Raw genomic sequence first — 20675 nt, forward strand, 5'->3', positions numbered from 1 at the left:
ACGGGGTAAAAGCGGGAGTTCATAATCCACTTGAATCAAACCGTGTAATATGATGTATTAAGAACTATGTAATGTTATGAACGACCAATAAAAAAAAAAAAAAAAAATAAATAAATAAATAAATAAATTTGAAGAGTGAAAGGAAGATCAGTAGAGATGAGGAAGGAGAAGAGGAGGAGAGAGGAGAGGAGGGAGTGGAAACAAGGATTGAAATGCAGTAGTCCAAATTCCATGCATATATGATTTTACCAAAATAAACCCAACTACTGTGCATAATTATAATGCTCCAATAAAAATTGTCTCACAAAAAAGCCAAGTGTTCCTTCACTGTGCCAAAAAAAATCCCATTATTTAGAAGACACAGAGACAAACCCACATAAATACAGCATATCTTATTTAACCCAATGATCTAAAATATCACCATTTTAACATGCAATAAAGATTAAGAGCAGATCCGGTGGCCTAAACATGGACGTGCACCCGAGGAACCTCTGGATCGGTGGGCCTAAACATGGACACCTGAGGAACTTCCAGATCCTAGAGCCTAAACATGCACCTGAGGCACTTCTGGATCTGGGGGCCTAAATATGGACGTGCACCCATGGAACTTCTGGATCCTGCCGCTTAAACATGGATGTGCGCCTGAGGTCCCAGGGCCTAAACATGGATGCCTGAGGAACTTCCGGATCCGAGGGCCCAAACATGGACGTGTCCTTGGAACTTCTGGCTCCTTGTGCCTACAAAGGGCAGGGTGTGACTCTCAGAAGGGACGTGGCCCATGAAGGGGAGCCAAATATGGGGCCTCTTGGGGGGCAGACTGAGCTGTCGCACCCTGAACTTGAATGTGACGGTGGCCTCACTTCCCGGCCTTCCCCTGGGTATCACTTTCTTCCCTTCCAGGCAGTGCCGGGGAGGAAGTAAGACCAGGGGCAGGGGCCAGACCCTGAGGAGGGACACCGTCTTTCTCCTTGCTTAGCCAGGCGCCTGGCCTGGCTGGGGATGGGGACGTCTTGTAACACTGGCTACCTCATGCATCCCTGCCCCAGGACCTCAGGGACCACAGGTAGGGACAGTCGTTGATTCTCCCCTGGCCTCTGACTCTCAGCCTCAGGTCTGCCCAGGGAGAGCTCTGTCTCCCAGAGGGTCGGGGGCCCCTGTGACCTGCTGCTCCTTACCCACCATCATCCTGGGTGAGCACAGGTCAGGATACCAGACGCTAATGAGAGTGACATCTCCTAGATGGGCAGCTGGGGACTTTGCCTCTGTCCCCAGGCCTTGGACACCAGATGATCCCCCCAGAGACAAAAAATAACCCCACACTGCCCAAGACTTATTGTGAAGCTTTGGATTCTGAAATTTTCCTGCTGCCACCTTCTTTGTGAAGCCAGTTTTTCAACAGAGAAAATATTCCGGGGGGGGGGGGACAACATGGAGTCAATCAAACCAAGCTGACACATCTGGTCCTCAAAGAGAAAACTGGATTGGAGGGAGAACAGCCATTCTCAATTGGTGAAATAGTGAGGTTCCCTTGTCCTTATTTTGTGTGAGCAACATAAACAATCTGATGTTAACTCATCAAATTATTTTTGAGGAGTGCTTGGCTCATAGGAAAACTGATTCTGTTTTATGGAATGAAGTGTTATCTGATTCTAAAATTTAAAATGAAGCCAATTAGGATTGCTAAATCACACTGTCATAATTCTGTTCTTTGATAGCAGAAATAAGTAAACCTTAAAAAAAGATTAAGAAATTATAAGTGAGATATCTTACATTCTTGTTTTTATGCTGTCTTGGGAATCTGATGTAGATTTTAAACTTACAGAAAATCTCGATTGGCTGCTAAATTTTCATCAGAAATAGTAGATTTGGTTCTTCTCATGAGCCTAGAGCCCAAGTGTCATCCTGAGATCTAGCCCTCCCAGGGCTGGACTGGGGAAGGGGAAGTGTCTGTGCTCATTCACGTGGTCTCTGGTGAAATTCAATTCCTCAGTTGTTGGACTGAGGGTCCTGGGGCCTCGCTGGCTGTCGACTGGAGGCTGCCTTCACTTCCTTGCTGCTGGGGCCTCTCAAAAATATGGTGCTTCTTTCCTCAGATCAAGGAGACAAAGGACCAGAGAGTAAAGAGATGTAAATAATAGTCTATCATAATTCATCTCCAAAAACATATCCCTTTGCTTTTGATGTATTCTTTTTATTAAAACAAATTGGCCCACAACAAAGAAGGGGATTGTAGAGAGACATGAATACAGAAGGAAGAATCATTGGGAGCCATTTTGGAAGCTGCCTACCCACCACCCAAATTCCCATCAGTGGGTGACAGTACACAAATGGAGCATCAGTCAACAACAGAGAGGAATGCATGCCTACATGTTAAACCATTAGGCTGATGAAAGAAGTCAGGCATAAATGATTCCACTTGTCTTAAACTCTAGAAAGTACAAACTAATCTATAGTGAAATAAGCAGATCTGTGGCTGCCTAGGTCTCGTAATGAAGGGAAGGATTCATGACAAAAGAACCATGAAACTCAAGAGAAGAAAAACATTCTGCATTTTGGTTGTGGTGGTGGAGTTTAGTATATGTACATTTGCCAAAAATCATCAAATGTTATGTTTTAAGTTTTATGTAAATTATGTTGTATGTAAATTTTACCTCCATACACCTGTTTTAAAAGAATATTTATAACATGGCAATATTTACATTTAATTCCAAAACACTGCAAACGTAAGTAATGCACATGTTTTAGGATACATATGTGTAATAAAACTACAAAAAAAGAAGAAAATGACAAACACAAAATTCAAGATCATGGTTATTTCTGAAGTAGAGACATACATAAGGATTCCATGTGCCAAGGTCAAATTAAACATAGGGATGAATTTCCAAGTATAAAAATTTTGTTTGGGAATAATATAAAAATTAGGATTGCAGTCTGGGGCATGCACACATAGACAAGGATGGCCTCCAGTGCATTGAATGACAAAGGAAGTCTAAGTGTTTTATTAGGAAAGAAGAACACTATAAGCTGTTTGAGAGGAAGCTTATTGGCACTTGCAGCATTTTGCAGAAGCTGGTGGGCTCCAATTGGCAGGTGGCTGCAGCTACCAAGTAAAACTAGTTTGAAAATCATATCGGGGAGTTTCATCTTAAGTTACTAGTGAAACTATCAAAGTCACAGCTGATTGTTTCATGGGAATGGCCTTGTGGAGTAATTCTCGGAATTGATGCTGGCAACCTGAATGTTTTCCCCATTGGGCTCTTGGCTCTGTGGTTGGGTACAACTAAAAACTGTATTTATATAATCAATTTTTACATTTCCTTCTTTTAATTAAGATCTTTTTTCTGAAAGTATCACTGACCAACCATCCTGAAGTTGATTGCCCCTCAATGCTGGGGATGAACCTGTTCTGGTTGTTGGCCTGGTCCCATGTTGGGTTATAGGGGCCAACTTCAGGGACCCAGGTCACACATGAGGAACAAAGAGGCCAGAAGGAAATTTTCTCAGGGCAAGTCTGTCTGGAGTTCAGTGCTGAGTTCCACCTTACTGGTTCTATAGGACCCATCATCTCAAAGACTTCGACTAACATTATCCTGTTAGAAGAGCTAACTTTACTAAGATTACACAGACAATCTTGTTAGAACAGAGTTTAAATATCATAATTCAAAGCAAAATCAGCAAAAATTAGAGCAAACACAGTTTGAACACTAGTTCTGAACCTAGCCTTTAAGGCATATATGGTACCGGAAATTGAAAAATATAACACAGTAATGATTGAGAAAAAATTTCAAATCCCTAATACTAGGAAAGATTCATTACTACATCAGAGCAATTCAAATGACAAACATAGAATACACTTTTTACCCATGTAATAAATAAAACTTTGTTTAAATGACAATGTATAGTGTTACTTAGGACAAGGGGAAATGGTTACTACTCCAGACATGGAAAAGCCAGCAGACTTTCTTTATCTCTACCAGCCTTCCCATGTCAGCTTCAGACAGGGAATCTCATTTTATATACTACTAGTGCAAGTTGGGAAGAGAGGTGTGTTGACAGGATCCACACTGGTCATTTGCTTTCAACTCACCTCCAGTCAATGTGGGCTTTTATTCCCCAGGACAAATGTTTAACCTTCAGAACTTTTACCTAGCCGTGGGGAAAATGTCTAAGTGTGCTCTAACCACAATAGCTTATCACAATCTGCCACAGTTGAAAAGGTCAGATTCAGCTCTGTTAACATTAAGAATTCTAAAGAAAAGATATTTTTATTGGAGTGAAAAAGATAGAAGAACGCACAGGCACCAGCTTCCATGCAGCATGGCTCCTGTGGGGACCCCACGATCCCACCAGGCAGTGAGCAGCATTCCTGCAGCAGCTGCCCAGTTAGTGGCCCAGCCCCACCTACCACAGACAGTACCTTCCTCCCTCCCCAGAAGTGATGATTGACAGGGAGCTGTTTCTCACCTGCACAACTAGCCCCAGGTTATGGGTTAGAAGTTGGAGCATGCTTTTCATTGGTTTTCCACTTATTTTTTTTAATAACAGAAACAGATAACAGAAAGCCCCACCCACTTTTTAGTATAATGTTGACTAGCACAGTTTGGCCAGTGAAGCACAAGGTTACTTTAGCTTTTGCTTGTGGTACTCAGAAGTTCCTAAAGCTTCCTCTGCTTCCCATGTGTCACAAGGCAAAGAAACACAAACAAAACAAGTGTTCCTGCTCACACTTGGAGAAAGTGTAGACTGGTGCAACTTTGCAGAGGCCAATTGAGCAAATGTATCAAAGCCCCCTGCCCCACCCCAAATAAATTTTTTTGACCCAACAATTCCAGTCACAAAAGAGTATTTATGCTATGATTTCATTTCTATAAAGTTAAAAAAATAAAGAAAACAGGGAAAACTAATCTATGGTGCTAGTTGTCAGAATACTGGTTACCCCATGGGGAAGATAATGATTGGAAGTAGTCATGAAAAAGTTTCTGGGGTGCTGGTTATTTTCTGTGATTTTTGTTATCATTGCTGTTTTCTTTTGTTTTTATCTTGATATGGATTATAGGTATGTTCAGTTTGGGAAAGCCATCAAATCTTACACCCATAGTATCCCACCTTTATATATGCCAATTTATACTTCAAAAAATCAAAAACAAAGGAGAATTTTCCATATTTCACAACTACAGGTTTTTCATAGTAAAAGATAGTATTGGTGCCTGTATTCATCTATTTTCCATTACTGTAATGAAATACCTAAGGCTGGGTGCATGATAAAGAAAAGAGGTCTACTTAGCTCACAGTTCTGGAGGTTCAAGGGCATGGCACTAGCTCTGGTAAGGATCTCATGGTAGATGGAAACAAAATGGTGGAAATATTGTTAGAGCAAGAGATCACACGAAAAGACAGGAAGCCAGAGAGTGAGGAGCAGCCAGTAACAGCCAAGCATTAGGCCCCTCCACTGAAAGATCCCCCCCACCTCTCGACATGACCACACTGAGGACCAAGTCTTCAACACATGAACCCTTGGGGGACAACCCATATTCCAATCAAAGCAGAACCCAATGCAACTAAAGGAAAAACCCTATTTTCCATATCACTGTGATACAAAAACAAATCTAGACGTAAGTAAGGAAAGACTTTTTTTCCAAAAGATTGTTGCAAATGAGGAACCCTTTGACCATAAGATCTGCACTTGTCAGGCTGCTAGAAATTTTTTTTTCTAATAGAAAGTAGTTCACAGGACTAGAAAGTACAAGGTGTGGTAATGTGCTCTAGCCTTTTAACAAAAAGTCATTTTCCCTGAAGTTAGCTGGGAGTTTGCTTTCGGTTCTGATGTTGGCATAACCTTTTTAGTGAGTCAGAGTTCAGTGTCCTGTGGAGAATGGAGACACTGAACTGAAATTCAGTCAAGTCAATAGCTATTAGCAACATCCAAGATATGGAATCAACATAAATGTCGATCAATTTGGATGAATGGATAGAAAAACTGAAATATATGTTCCAATGGAATATAATTCAGAACATTATTCATGATAAGAATGATATCCTATCATTTATAGCAAAAATGAAAGGAACTAGAGGACATTATGTTAAATAAAATAAGTCCAGCATCCAAACACAAAAAAACAGACATTCTTTCCCATATGTGGATGGAAGAAAATGTTGACCTGGGTGAAAATTTGTTTACTAGAGGATTCAGGGAAGGGGGATAGAGGGAGGTGGATAACAGGTACAAAAACACAGATCGAAGAAATAAATTCTAAAGTACAGAGGAGTGAAAATTTATGACCTATTTTATAAGAAATTAGAAGAATTCAAAGGCTCCAAACACTAAGTAAGGATAAGGAGATAGAAACGTTAATTACCTCATTTGATCAGTACACACTGTAGAAACATTAATTACCTCATTTGATCAGTACACACTGTACACATCATGCTGAGAAACCTGGATGTCATATATAGAAGAATGAAAATAGATCCCTACTCATACCTTGAAGAAAATCCAACCCAAAGTGGTTCAAAGACCTAGAAATTATACCAGGAAATTTTCAACTGCTAGAAGTAAACACAGGGACAATGTTCCAACATATAGGTGCAGGCAATGACTTCCTTCATAGGTCTCCTAAAGCTCAGGAAATAATACCAAGAATTCATAGGTGAAATGGCATCAAATTAAAAAGCTTCTGCATAGCAAAGAAAACAAGAATGTGAAGGGAGAGGCTACAGAATGGGAGAAATTTTTGCCAGTTACTCTTCCAACTAATATTATAAATAAGTAAGGAACTCAAAAATGAAATAATCCAATCTACAAATAGGCAAAAGAGCTAAACAGATGTTCTCAAAGAATTAATTTAGATGGCAAAGAAATATATGAAAAAATATTCAAAATTTATGGCAATCAGGGAAGCATAAATCCAGACTGCTTTAAGATTTCATCTTGCTCCAGTTAGAATGGCAATCTTCAAGATACAAGTAATATTTAATGCTGGTGAGGGTACAGGGAAAAAGGCATCACACTGTTGGTGTGATTGTAAATTAGCACAAACCGCTATGGAAATCAGTATGGAATTTTCTCAGTAGACTAGGATTGGAACCACTACATGACCCAGCTATCCCACTCATTTGTGTTTAATACTCAAAGAATTAAAGTTAGCACAGTCTAGTGATACCTACATACCCATGTTTATGGAAGTGCAAGTTACAGTAGTCAAGTTATAGAAACAGCCTAGATGTCTGTCCACAGGTGAATTGGGTAAAGAAAATGTCTCTATGCACAATGAAGTTTTATTCAGCCATAAAGAATAAAATCATGTCATGATAGATGATATAATGATAGAACTGGAGAGCATCATGTTAAGCAAAATAAGGCAGACTCAGAGAATCCAGGGTAGTATGTTTTCTCTCATGCATGGAAGCTAGATAGAAAAGAGGGGGAAGAGAGGATCTCCTGGAAATTGAAGGGAGACTAGTAGAAGAAATGGATCAGGGGGAGGGAGCAGATGATGGATATGGGAGAGACTGGGGAATGAAATTGATCAAGATATGTTGTGCACATGCATGAATATGTCACAATGATTGACATTATTATGTTTCATTATTATGCATCAATAAAAAATTGTTAAAGCTGAGTGACTCTCCTGTAAGAGAGATGTAGAGCCATCAAGGAGCAATAAGATCATGAATTTAAGCTATGAAAGAAAAGAAAAAGTGCTACACATTTCTGGGATTTTTGAAAAGGAGGAGGAATTATCAAATGGATAGATAGTAGAGAATCATTATGGGAGGCTGCTTGGTTGCAAGGGTAGAATTAAGTTGATATGAAGAATGATGTTGGAAGGAATGGAAGAGAAGGATGTAAGGATGAGGAAAGGAAATAGACAAGAAAATCCTGTGTGTGTTCATTCCAATGTCTTGGGTAGAAAGTAACCATCTCATGATGTCATTTGCATTACCTCAAATTCTTAGAAATGCTGTCTATTTCAGGAAATTATCTGCTATTGGGATCTAGAGAGGTCCTCAGTTTCAGATCTCCACCTGGAGTAAATTTTCATTGTAAGTAGCTCTTGGGCTTTTTAAAATTGTGAGACATGCACCCAGAGTCGAATCCCCTCAGGATTGGCTGTTGTATTAGCCATAAGAAGGGCAGCACAGGGCCCTCTGAACAGGGTTTAGAGTTAATTTTTCAACATTATAATTTCCAGAGAACAAAATCTCCAACATCTTGGTTGTGGCGTGGTTTAGGTGGAAGGGCTGGATCAAAAAGGAGCCTTGAGCTGCTTAGAAATGTGGATACAGCTAACGAGATCTTTGCAATATTTAAGAATGTCTGAATTAAATTGATTGGAGTCCTCTATTGCCTGAGTTGAAGGGGGCATTCTCATAGTTCTGCTAGTAATATTTGATGGATCTAATGTGGTCTACCAGGGGAAGAATGAAAAGCAATTAAGACCAGGACAAGAACTTCAGCCATGGAAGACTGAGTTCCCTGAGACTTACCTCTTGAAGAATATCTTTTTTTGCTTCAAATTTTTGACAATTATGAATAAAATCTTTATAAACACTCATACAGGTTTTTGTGTGGACATAATGAGTTTAGTTCCTATGAATACAATTTTGCCAGATCATATGACAAAAGTACATCTAGCTTTTCCTGGCGGGGAGTGGGGTACCAGGAATTGAACTCCAGGGCACTGGGCCACATCCCCAGCCCTTTTTAGATTTTATTTAGAAGCAGGCTCTCACTGACGCTGAGGCTGGCTTGGAACTCGCAATCCTCCTGCCTCAGCCTCCAGAGCCACTGGGATTACAGGCATGCACCACCGCACCGCTGCAAAGGTACATTTAGTTTTGTAAGAAACTTTCAAATGATCTTCCAAAGTGGCTGTGCTATTTTGCATTCCCAGCAACCATGAATGAAAAGTCCTCTGGCTCTGCATCCTCGTCAGCATTTGGTACTGGCAGGTTTTTTTTTTTTTAATTTTAGCCATGCTAATAGATACATAGTGATTTTCATTATAGTTTTAAGTTGAAATTTCCTAATGACATTATGGAAAATCTTTTTTTTGTGTATCAGTTAAAAATAAAAAATAAATACTGGAGAGAGAGGGAGGGAGAGGGAAAGAGAGAAAATGTATGAGGAGCAAATCAGCTCTCTCATTTATGCTAAGCCTCTAAGTCCAAAAATGGGTGTAGCTTGTGTTAGACCAGATGGAAAGGAGCACAGTGTGGCACAAGAGGATGGAGGCCAGGAGAAGTGGTGTGAATGCACTTTGACACGAACTGTGCTGCTATGAACACTGAGGCAACTGCATCCCTACAATATGCTGGTTTTATATATTTTGCATGTATATCAAGGAGTAGGATAGCTAGGTCATACCATGGTTCTATTTTTGGTTTTTTTGAGAAATCTCCATACTATTTTCCAGAGTGGTTGTACTGATTTGCAGTCCCACCAAAGTAGGAGTGTGCCTTTTACCCCACATCCTCGACAACACTTCCTATCATGTGTATTCTGGATAATTGTTATTCTGACTGACATCAGAAGAAATCTTAATGTAGTTTCGATATTTATTGCCTGATTGTTAGAGATGTTGAACAATTTTTGATGTGTTGTATTTCTTCTTTTGAGAAGTATGTGTTTAGTTTGTTTGCCCATTTATTAATTGGATTATTTGGGTTTTTTTTGAGTTCTTTATATATTCAGAATATTAATGCCATATTTGAGGAGGAGGTGGCAAAGATCACCCATTCATAGGCTCCCTCTTCATGCTCTTAGCTTCTTCCTTTGCAGTGCAGTTTTTAATTTGATGCCATCCCACTTATTGGTGTTTGGTTTTATTCCTTGCACTTTAAGAAAGTTAGTTTCTGTGCCAACATGTTTGAGGGTTGGGCCTACATTCTCTCCTAGAAGTTGCAGAGTTTCAGGTCTAATTCTTAGGTCTTTGATCCACTTTGATTTGGCATTTATGCAGGGTGGGAGATAGAGGTCAAGTTTCAGTCTTCTATATATGGTTTTCCAGTTTAGCCAAGCTATGGAATGAACCTAGGTGCCCTTCAACAGAAGAATGGATAAAGAAAGTGTGGTATATATACATAATAGAGTATCACTAAGCCATAAACAAGAATGAAATCATGACATTTGCTGGTAATTGAATGGAACTGGAGACTATCACACTAAGTGAAATAAGCGAGACTCAGAAAAACAAAGGTTGAATGTTTTCTATGATATGGAGAAGCTAGTCCAAATAAGGGGGGAAAGAAGGAAGGGGAGATGAAGGGGGTGAGTATTCCATCAAAAGAGAAGAAATATTTATTAACTAGAGGAAGGAGATTAAAGGGGAATGAATCTGACCTAACTTTCCTATGTACATAGATGAATGAATATACCACAGTGAATCTCACCATCATGTGAGATTGTGAAGACACTTATATTAAAAAAAAAAGTAAATAGAGTAGAGGGAATGGAACAGGTGGAGGGAGGAGGGGAGGGAAAAGAGAAGTATCAGGGACTGAATTAGAGCAAATTATATCCTATGCTTTTATAATATGTCAAAATGAATCCTAATGTTATGTATATAACTAATGTATAACTAAAAAGAACCAATAACATATTTTTAAAGGGTATATACTTAAAATGGTGCTGGGCACTAAGATGAAGCCTTAATAAGTGTTGAATATTACATTTTACATATATCATATGTATTTCATATAAATACCTTGTTCTAAATAAAGTATCAAGTCCTTTGGGGTTTAAAAAAAGAATTAACTTTGAGATGGGAGGGTTTTTTTCTCTTTTTCTTATTAGTTATACATGACAGTACAATAATCTTGACAATTCATACATTTGAATCAAATGGGGTATAATTTCTCATTTTTCTGAGTATACAGGTTGCAGAATTACATTGGTCATACAGTCACCTATATACCCACAGCAATAATAATGTCTATTTTATTCTGCTGTCCTTCCCTTCCTCCTTACATACACAGGCTGAAGGTGAAAGGTTGGGAGAAATCATACCACTCACATGGACCTCGGAAGCAAGTAGGGGCGTCCATACTCATGTAGAATAAAATAGACTTCAAGCCAAAGTTAATCAAAAGGGATAAAGAAGGACAATATACACTGCTAAAGGGAACCATTCACCAACAAGACATAACAATCATTAATATATATGCCCCAAACAATGATGCAGCTATGTTCATCAAACAAACTCTTCTCAAGTTCAAGAGACAAATAGACCACAGCACAAGAAAAAGAAGGAAGAGGAGGAAGATGAGGAAGATGAAGAGGATGAGGAGGAGGAGGAAGATGAAGAAGAAGATGATGATGAATAAGTTGGTTCTAGTGCAGTTTTTTTTTCTTGTCTATAAAGCATTTAACCCCCCTGTACACAACTCACTCCTTTTAAAGAAAAAGATTGAAATGTAAGGCTGTGCAAGATTTGTTTTTAAACTGTACATTGTCTTTTTTTTTTTTTGTATAGTTAACACACTACCGAATGTGTCTTTAGATAGCCCTGTCCTGGTGGTATTTTCAATAGCCACTAACCCTCCCCTCCCCTCCCATCACTTCTCTCTACCCAATCTAATGTAACACACTTCTTTTTTCCCCTCCCTTCTTCTCTTCATTAGCATGGCTAAGGGTTTGTCAATCTTATTTATTTTTTCAAAGAACCAACTTTTAGTTTTGTCAATTTTTTCAATTGTTTCTTTTATTTCAATTTAATTGATTTCAGCTCTGATTTTAATTATTTCTTGCCTTCTACTGCACTTGCTGTTTATTTCCTCTTCTTTTTCTAGGGCTTTGAGATGTAGTGTGAGATCATTTATTTGTTGGCTTTTATTTTTTGAGGAATGAACTCCAAGTAATGAATTTTCCTCTTAGTACTGCTTTCATAGTGTCCCAGAGATTTCAATATTTTGTGTCTGTGTTCTCATTTACCTCTAAGAATTTTTTAATTTCCTCCTTGTTGTCTTCTGTGACCCATTGTTACAGAAGTAGCATATTGTTCATTCTCCATGTGATGTAGGAATTTTCCTTCCTTCTTCATCAGCCGGCAGCTCCTCAGGAAAACAAAACAGCTCCTCAGGAAAAACCCTCAGAGCCCAACTGCCACCACCGGCTTCCACAAGCCTCTCCCCACACCAAACCACCACCTCCCACAATCCTCCTGCTCTTGAGGCCGATTGGCTGGGTTGCATGGGCGGAGCCAAAGAAGTCCCCCAATGAGCAGTTCCGTAGTCTGAAGGGCAGGGAAACAGCCCAATGAACATCACCGCAGAGGAGCCAATCAGCTAGATGTTGCTGGGGCCGCTGTGAGCCAATCATCAGCTGGCAGTCTGAAGGGCAGGGAAACAGCCCAATGAACATCACCTCAGAGGAGCCAATCAGCTAGATGTTGCTGGGGCCGCTGTGAGCCAATCATCAGCCGGCAGCTGGAAGTTTGCTGGCAGCTGGAAGTTTGCTAGGGCCCCTTTGGCTGTGGCTCTCAACATCTAAAATCAAGAGCAGTCAGGGCATACGTTGATATAATACAAAAATATAGCCCATGGCTTTTTAAGGAGGAGTTGTTAGATATATCACAATGGAACCATCATGGTGAGGATTTAAAAAGAATAGAAAAGAAAAGCCCAGGGACTCTGCCAGTTGGCACATTGCCAATGTGGACGCTCGTATCTGGCTTGCTTAGTCGAAAGCCTTCAGTTCAGACAAAGGTAGAGGAAGGAAGTTTAGAGCAGCAAAAGCCATCAGGGGAAAAGTTACAACAGGAGACTGTTAATAACATCTTTCTATTAGAGAGTGAAAGTGTCCAACCAACAGCACCACCTCTACAGGAGACTGCTACTAACAGCATTCTATCACCAGAGGGCATAAGTGTCCAATCAACAGCACCACCTCCATATGCTAGGAGGCTCCCAACCCCCGCAGTTGATAGTTGGGATCCTGAGACGGGGTCTCAAGTATGCCCTGTGTTTGAGGTAGGAGGGCAGCGAATTCACCAGGGTTTATTTTACAACACAGTGAAGGAGCTAAAAGAGGCTGTAACAACCTATGGTCCTCGAGCACCCTTCACTGTAAGCTTGATCGAATCCATTACCAACTTAAACATGACGCCAGCAGATTGGGCTAATATGTGTAAAGCTGTGCTAACTGGAGGACAATACCTGTTATGGAAGGTTGCTCATGAGGAACTTTGCAAGGAGACGGCTAGGGGAAGTGCAGCAGCTGGTTATCCTCAGAGAAATCTAGATATGTTGTTAGGAAAGGGACCTTATGAGGATCGGCAGCAACAACTTGCATATGATCCTGGTGTATACACACAAATTGCTGTAGATGCACTTAAGGCATGGAAGACTTCACAAGGACACAGGAGGCTGAGGCAGGTGACCACAAGTTTGAGGCCAGCCTCACCTCATCTCAAAAATCAATTGTTATAATAATAATAGCTAAAAAAAAATAAAAGTAGACTCCAGGTATCAAAAAGAAAATCAATTGTTACTTCATGACTTCACAATTTAGTCTTTTGTGTCTTTCTAAAGTTTCATTGCACATTGTATATGTTAGTTTAGCCTCTGCACTCCAGCCTTATGTACAGATTGGTGAAATGTCTCGTTCCTTCAGATTTCACCCAGGAGTGCTCCACCACTATGAGCTTCGTCATAGCCCTTTTAATTGTTATTTTTTGAGATGAGGTGAGGCTGGCCTCAAACTTGTGGTCACCTGCCTCAGCCTCCTGTGTCCTTGTGTGCCCTGCAGCTGGCCTCTTCCTTTTCATTGATGCCTTATTGGTCTGTTGATGACTCTGGGATGACCACTGGTGCTTGTTCTAAATCTCATTTGTTGTGTTGTATGTAGGCACGTTAGAGAGGAATATAAAATATTGGCGTTTGTATGTATTATTTGTAGAGGCATCTTCTCAAAATATATTTTGCCCTATACTTAATTGAGTTGCATTCTATTTTTTTTTTTTCTTTTTTCTGGTGCCAGGGACCTAATCTGGCCTTGTGCATGCTAGACAGGTGCTCTAGCACTGAGCTCTCTCCTAGCTCAGGGCAGGAGTTTGCTTCTGCTGTGTGTGTGTGTGGACCCCTGATAATACTGATAGCCATTTCAATAGATGCAGCTCTTCAGGTGTTCCCTTCCTTCTTAAAAGTCTTTTGCAGCATTGAGTTTTAAACACATCCAAGTTTTTCTCCCCATGATTAATACTTAGGTGGAATGTGCCAGAAAACGAAGGCTTGATTTCTCTCTGTGTTTAGGGTACCTCAGTAACTCTGGAAAAATCATGTGATGATTTTTTTATACACAGTACAGAAGTCCAGATAAGGAGGATCCCAGTCTGAAGTGCTAATGTAGTGGTGCCCCCTCCTCCAGATAAGAATCTTAAATAAGCTTCCCCAGATATGCTCATCCTAATTTTCTTTAAACAGAATGTCAGGAAAAATTTTTTTGCAAACAACTCAATGGGGGTTAGAATGCAGACTTGATATTACTTCTGCTTTTGTGGCAAAGCTGGGAAAACCTCTTGACTAATCTTACAGATGGTACGCAAAGTACTTTCTGTGATTTAAAACAAACAAACAAAAATTAGGTAGACTTCTACGAGCTTGGGATGCTGAGGCAGGAGGATAGTAATTTCAAAGCCAGTCTCCACAAAAGAGAAGCACTTAGCAACTCAGTGAGACCTTGTCTCTAAGTAAAATACAAAAGAGGACTGGGGATGTGACTTAGTGTTTGAGTGCCCCTGAATTCAATTCCCTGTACCCCCCACAAAAATGCATGAATCAAGTTTTAATAAACTGTATGATGGTTGGATGTGCCTGTCCATTATACCATTTTCTTTTTTGGATTCTAATGCATGGTTTGGCAGTGCAAGAACTCTATAAAATGAACACATTCAATAAAAAGTAAGTACATGGATTTTTTTAAACAATGATGTAGCAAGGCCATGAAGGGCAGTTGCCTGCTCTGGGAACCCTCAGTAATTGATGATCATCACAAGTGGCCATGATTTCCTCATCATGAAGAGGTTGTGAAAGCCTCTGCAGTGCAGGAGTCTCTGAAGCTGTTAAGAGTACCTGTCTGTTCTGTTGAGAGCCTTTTGGTGGAAGAATCCCATATGGGCCTGCCTGATTTGTGGAGATCATCTGAAGACTCACAAGTGAGGAACACCTTGCCACCAGGTCCCCTGCAGCCTTAAACAGGGCTTGTTTTTAAAGAGTGTGTCAGGGATCCTTGGAGGAGAATAACAGGAATGTAACGTCAACCCTGTGCTCCTGGAGAAAGGGGGATGCTATAAGTCTCATCTCAGGGTCACGTGTGAAAAGTTAAGTGGTCTGAAAAAAATATTTGGACCTTTTAGACATAAGAAGAATTTGCAGTAGAATGGCCTTTGAAATAGAGACAACAGAAAATATTAGCCAGATCTTTCCATTTTTTAATGTAGAAACTCAAAGCTATAAATTTTCTTTTCAGAATTGCCTTCTTACTATCTCAAAGGTTTGGTATATTGTGTCCCTTCTCCCTCTTTTTTCAAATATTTCTTTTTATTTTTCCCCTTCATTTCTTTTATGATCATTCTTTCTCAAGTCTATTATGTAGTCTTCAGGGGTTATAATGGCTTTTACTTTTCATCTTGTTATTTTCTAATTTTATTCAATTATGATCTGATTGAGTGTAAGGAATTATCTCTAATTTTTGAATTTGAAAAACTCTCTTTGAGCCCTAAAATATGATGTATAACAGGACAATGGAAAGGTCCTGACCCAGTAATTGTCTGGAGTCGGGGGTCTGTTTGTGTGTTTCCACAGGAAAAACCCTCAGAGCCCAACTGCCACCACCGGCTTCCACAAGCCTCTCCCCACACCAAACCACCACCTCCCACAATCCTCCTGCTCTTGAGGCCGATTGGCTGGGTTGCATGGGCGGAGCCAAAGAAGTCCCCCAATGAGCAGTTCCGTAGTCTGAAGGGCAGGGAAACGCCCAATGAACATCACCACAGAGGAGCCAATCAGCTAGATGTTGCTGGGGCCGCTGTGAGCCAATCATCAGCCGGCAGCTGGAAGTTTGCTAGGGCCCCTTTGGCTGTGGCTCTCAACACTTCTTTTATCATTGATTTCCAGTTTCATTCCATTATGATCTGATACTATGCATGGTATTATCTCTACTCCTTTATAATTGCTAAGAGTTGCCCTATGGCATAATATATGGTCTATTTTTGAGAAGGATCCATGTGCTGCTGAGAAAAAAGTATATCCACTTGATGATGGTTGATATATTCTATATATGTCAGTTAAGTCTAGGTTATTAATTGTGTTATTGAGTTCTATAGTTTCTTTATTCAACTTTTGTTTGGAGGATCTGTCCAGTGGTGAGAGAGGTGTGTTAAAATCTCCCATGATTATTGTGCTGTGGACAACTCCCTTTTTTGCTGCATCAGGTTTTCCTTTAGCTCGGTAGGCAGCAATATCCTTTTCGTATTTTTCCTTCAGCTTGGCAGCTTTCTTTTCATAAGGCTGCTTACCATCTGCAGTAGTGTTACTCCACATCTCTCCCAGTTTCTTTGCAACATCACCAATGGATAGGCCAGGATGTTCTCCTTTGATTTGGGGGCGATACTCAGAACAGAAAAAGAAGAAGGCCGATGGAGGCCTCTTGGGTGCATTGGGATCCTTGAACTTCTTTTTTGTTTCCCCTTTAGGAGGGATATAGGTTTTCATTTCTCTTTCATAACGGGCCTTGTCCGCCTTTGCCATGTCTTCAAATTTTCCTTTCTCTTTAGCAGACATGGTCTTCCACCTCTCTGAGCACTTCTTAGAAAACTCTGAGAAGTTGACTGAAGCATCTGGGTGCTTCTTCTTGTGCCCCTCCCAGCAAGTTTGCACAAAGAATGCATATGATGACATTTTGCCTCTCGGCTTCTTAGGATCTCCTTTGCCCACGTTTAGTTATTTTTCCTCAGCGAGGCACAGAGTCGCCCAGTGCCCGTCTGGCTCTCACTTGCCACGGCGCTGTCTCTATGGAGCTCAATGTACTGCAATGGCTCCCAATGACTCTTAAGTTTGGTTTTTTTATGTTATTCCAAATCTCTTGGATGTTCTGCTCATGGTTTCTTACTAGCCTTTCTGAGTTGACTAGACTCTTTTCAAGATGATATATTTTCTCTTCGTTGTCTGATGTTCTGACTTCTAATTGGTCTACTGGTGATACTCTCATTTGAATTTTTAATTTGGTTTATAATTTTCTTCATTTCCAGGATTTCTGTTTGATTTTTTTTTATAACCTCTGTCTCCCTGTAGAGTTGCTCTTTTGCTTCATGGATTTGTTTATGTAATTCATTGTTGAAGTGATCTTTCATTGTCTGCATTTGCTGTATAAGGTCTTCCTTAAGACTCCATAACATCTGAAGCATGTATATCTTGAAATCTTTATCTGACAATCTCTCTGCTGTGGCTACAAACTCCTGTATTGTTGAGTTGTCCTGCATTGTTTGTGTTCTTTTTTTTTCCTTGTCAATTCATGATGCTCATGTTTCTTTCCAGCTCTGTGTGAATGCTGTTTTATTATTTTCTCCTATAAATTTGTTTTGCTTTTGTATAGCTCCGAGATCTCTCCTTTGTGATGGGAGACAATGTCTAGAGATGTTGGGTTCACTTGTAATTTAAAGTAAATTCATTAGTTTCCTAAGAGGCATACAGATTTTGGTGGCATATAGAGAACTGAGGTTTGGTCATAGGACTTTATGTTTAGGGAAAAAGGTGTGAGGATCTGGGGATTAGTATATCTTAGCTACTTTGGAGGAGAGCTCTAACGAAGGGAGATATTAACAGGAAAATAGACAGGAGTATTTGGGGGTAGCTAAGTACTTAGGAGGACTATAAAAAGCCTAGAAACATTCACCTATTTGCATTTATTAAATTACATGTAGTAGAAGTAGTAAAGCTTGGGAGATTGGGAGGGGAAGAGAAGGAGAAAGAAAAGTACAAGGAAAAGAAGAAGAAAGAGAGAGAAAAGGAAGGAAAAAAGATAAATAAAAAAAGAAAGAAAGAAAGAAATGCACTCTTAGAGTTCTGTTTTCTTCTCTTCCAGTAGGTAGCATTGTGCTTTCCAGGCTGCGTCTCTGCCCTCAGGATGTAGGAAGCAATCCATGTGAGGTGGCTCTCCCTCCCCTGCCGGGTGACTCTCCAATCCGGTCTCTTTGGGTTGCTCCCAGTCTCTAGCCCCCTCGCTTCTCCTGCCCGCCAGGCCCCACTTACTGGGGCTCCTGTCCACAGCTCTAGCTTCACTCTGGGCATGCACCGCCCTGGCCGCCCTGCCCTCTTGAATAACTGAGCGCTCTCTTTGTTTGTTAGTTACCCAGTCATCATGGCTATGGAAAGAGGGAGTTGGAAACTGGCAACCTGTTCTGTCTGATTCCCTCTGATAGCCACGCCCACCGAGAGCTGGCGAGAAAGGTTTCGGTTTTTGCTGCTGGGGGGAGGGGGAGTTGGAGGTCAGGTGCCTTTTCAGTTTCCCTCAGCTCTGATATTCATGCCCACAGAGAGCTGGTGAGAAAGTTTTTGAGTTATCCCAGCTGGGTGGAGGGAGGGGCTGGGGGTCACACACCTGATCTGTCGCCAAACTCTCTGCTATGAGATCTGCCCAAAACTGCTGAAGTGGATTCTCCAAGAAGGTGACTGCCCCTTTCCACACCTGGGTGTCCGGTGAGGAGGATGGACCTGGGCCTTTCCTCCACTAAGTCCCCCCTTCAGTTCTCTGGTGCCCTGTGGAGGCACGGGTGACAGATCTCCACAGGATCTGAAACTCTGCTTCTCTACACTGCCAGAACTCCATAGCGCTCAATTTCGCCCGCTGCAGCATGCTGTTGTCCTGCTGGTCCTGAGTTGGGAGTTTTAAGAGAAATAATCTTACGAATTGAATTGAGATACTACTACTAATAGTCTACTCCCAATAGGATAATTTTGGTCTTATATATGGCAGAATTGATTGTTCTAGAAACCCATTTCAAGCGAACTTAAGCAATAAAGAGGGGGTATTGGAAAGACACTTGGGTGTCTCATAGAACCCAAGGAGAAGAAGTGAACTGGGTGTCATAGGACCTGGAAAATCCTCAGGAACTCAGTTTTTCTTTCTAATCACAATCTTCAGGAAGGGGAAAATGGCTCATGGGTTGAGTAGATAATTCACAGTATTACAAAATACTATAGATGAATTTTAAGTGATAAGAAATGAATTCTGAGTTGTGATTGGACTGTGAGCATCTGAAATGTGAAAAATGGGTCTTCACAGGCAGAATCGGTGGAGGGAATATGTTGCCATAGTGTAAGAAGGGTCTTTTTCAAATAGAAATGGAGGCTCTGGATGACGGTGGCAGGTCAAAGGTTGTGAGAGATTGGGGTCCATGGGGAGCATAGGAGAGTTTCTCATTGTGAGGAGGAAGGAAAGAGGGTTTTGTGGTGAACGGTGTGACCTTCACAAGAGGGTCACTGACAGATGGCTGCTGGGGGAGCAGGAAGGGTTGTGACCAATTATGTTCCCAGGATTCTTGAGTATTGGAAATGTGGGCATGAACAGAGAGGCATCCGAGAAAAACTAGACTTTACAGTAGAGGTTTCCAAATCTTAGCTGCACTTAGCCAACTTACCAGATGACTGACATGGTACATGCCCTCCAGAAAGCCTGGCATGCCCACAGCATGCCAAATGCAGATAACAAGGAGGGTAATTTATGACAACCTCAGCACTTTGAACTCCACAAGTTGAAAGTTTGTGTTTATCAAGAATAGTCGTGTAAGCTTTCAAAACTCTTTACATCAGTTAAATTGGTTATTGTTATTATGCAACTTATAGAGGAAATAATGGTGGAATAGCAGTATAAACTTACGGGTATTCTTTTTATTAAAGTCAAATTGAATACTTTATGACCATATAAACAGCAACCATTAAAAAAAATCGCTGTCAAATTATGGACTAGCAGTATGCAAGATAACTGTTAAAAGGTTTAGGGAAAACTGCAAAAGGTCTAGACAGATGCTGCCTTTGGTGTTTTTCCCCACAACAACCTTTAGGTTTTAGCTCCATTTTAAATAAATGTAAACACACCTGGATGTGGTTTATGTAGGGAAGAACTAAGAGAGCTTGTTATGGACCCATACTCAAAGAAAACACTTTGGCCCTATAGAAAAGAATTCATGAATGACTCTACATTTAGGATGTCAGAGTTAAAACAAATGTTTAAGGTACATATGAATACTTTCAGATTCACACTTTCGTCACCTATTTTGAATGACTATTTCAATATGCAGAGATGGAGCATTTATACAAAAAGTTATAGATTCAGTGGGTTTTGTTCACTATAGGGCAGGAAGTTCAGGGAATAGTAAGCCCAGATGAGCAGGATTGCTCAGGGCTGGGAGAGTAGGCATGGACATGCAAAGATGGAATAGTTGAGATGTGTACCTGGGCAGCACTTGTCAGGATGAGAATGAGGAGGACCAAAACCTGGGACTCAGGCTGGGAAAGAATTAGTTCTGAAGGGAGCATACACATGGGGCACATTAAGGGTACTCAGCCTATGGTGCAAGCTTCAAATAAACCCTGTTTCAGGATAACCCAATGGAAACTTCATGATTCAACCTGAAGGGGAATTCCAAACTCCCTCTCTTGGCTCCTGAATCTGGACAACA

The 20675-nt window shown here is 40.7% G+C and overlaps 1 pseudogene; it reads right to left on the reverse strand.

The window, feature by feature from the left end:
• Window positions 1-581: 581 nt before the first annotated feature.
• Window positions 582-16935, reverse strand: LOC144256165 (high mobility group protein B1 pseudogene; annotated as a pseudogene).
• Window positions 16936-20675: the final 3740 nt, after the last annotated feature.

Source organism: Urocitellus parryii, chromosome 7 (assembly GCF_045843805.1).
Source record: "Urocitellus parryii isolate mUroPar1 chromosome 7, mUroPar1.hap1, whole genome shotgun sequence".
In the NCBI taxonomy this organism is placed as follows: domain Eukaryota; kingdom Metazoa; phylum Chordata; class Mammalia; order Rodentia; family Sciuridae; genus Urocitellus; species Urocitellus parryii.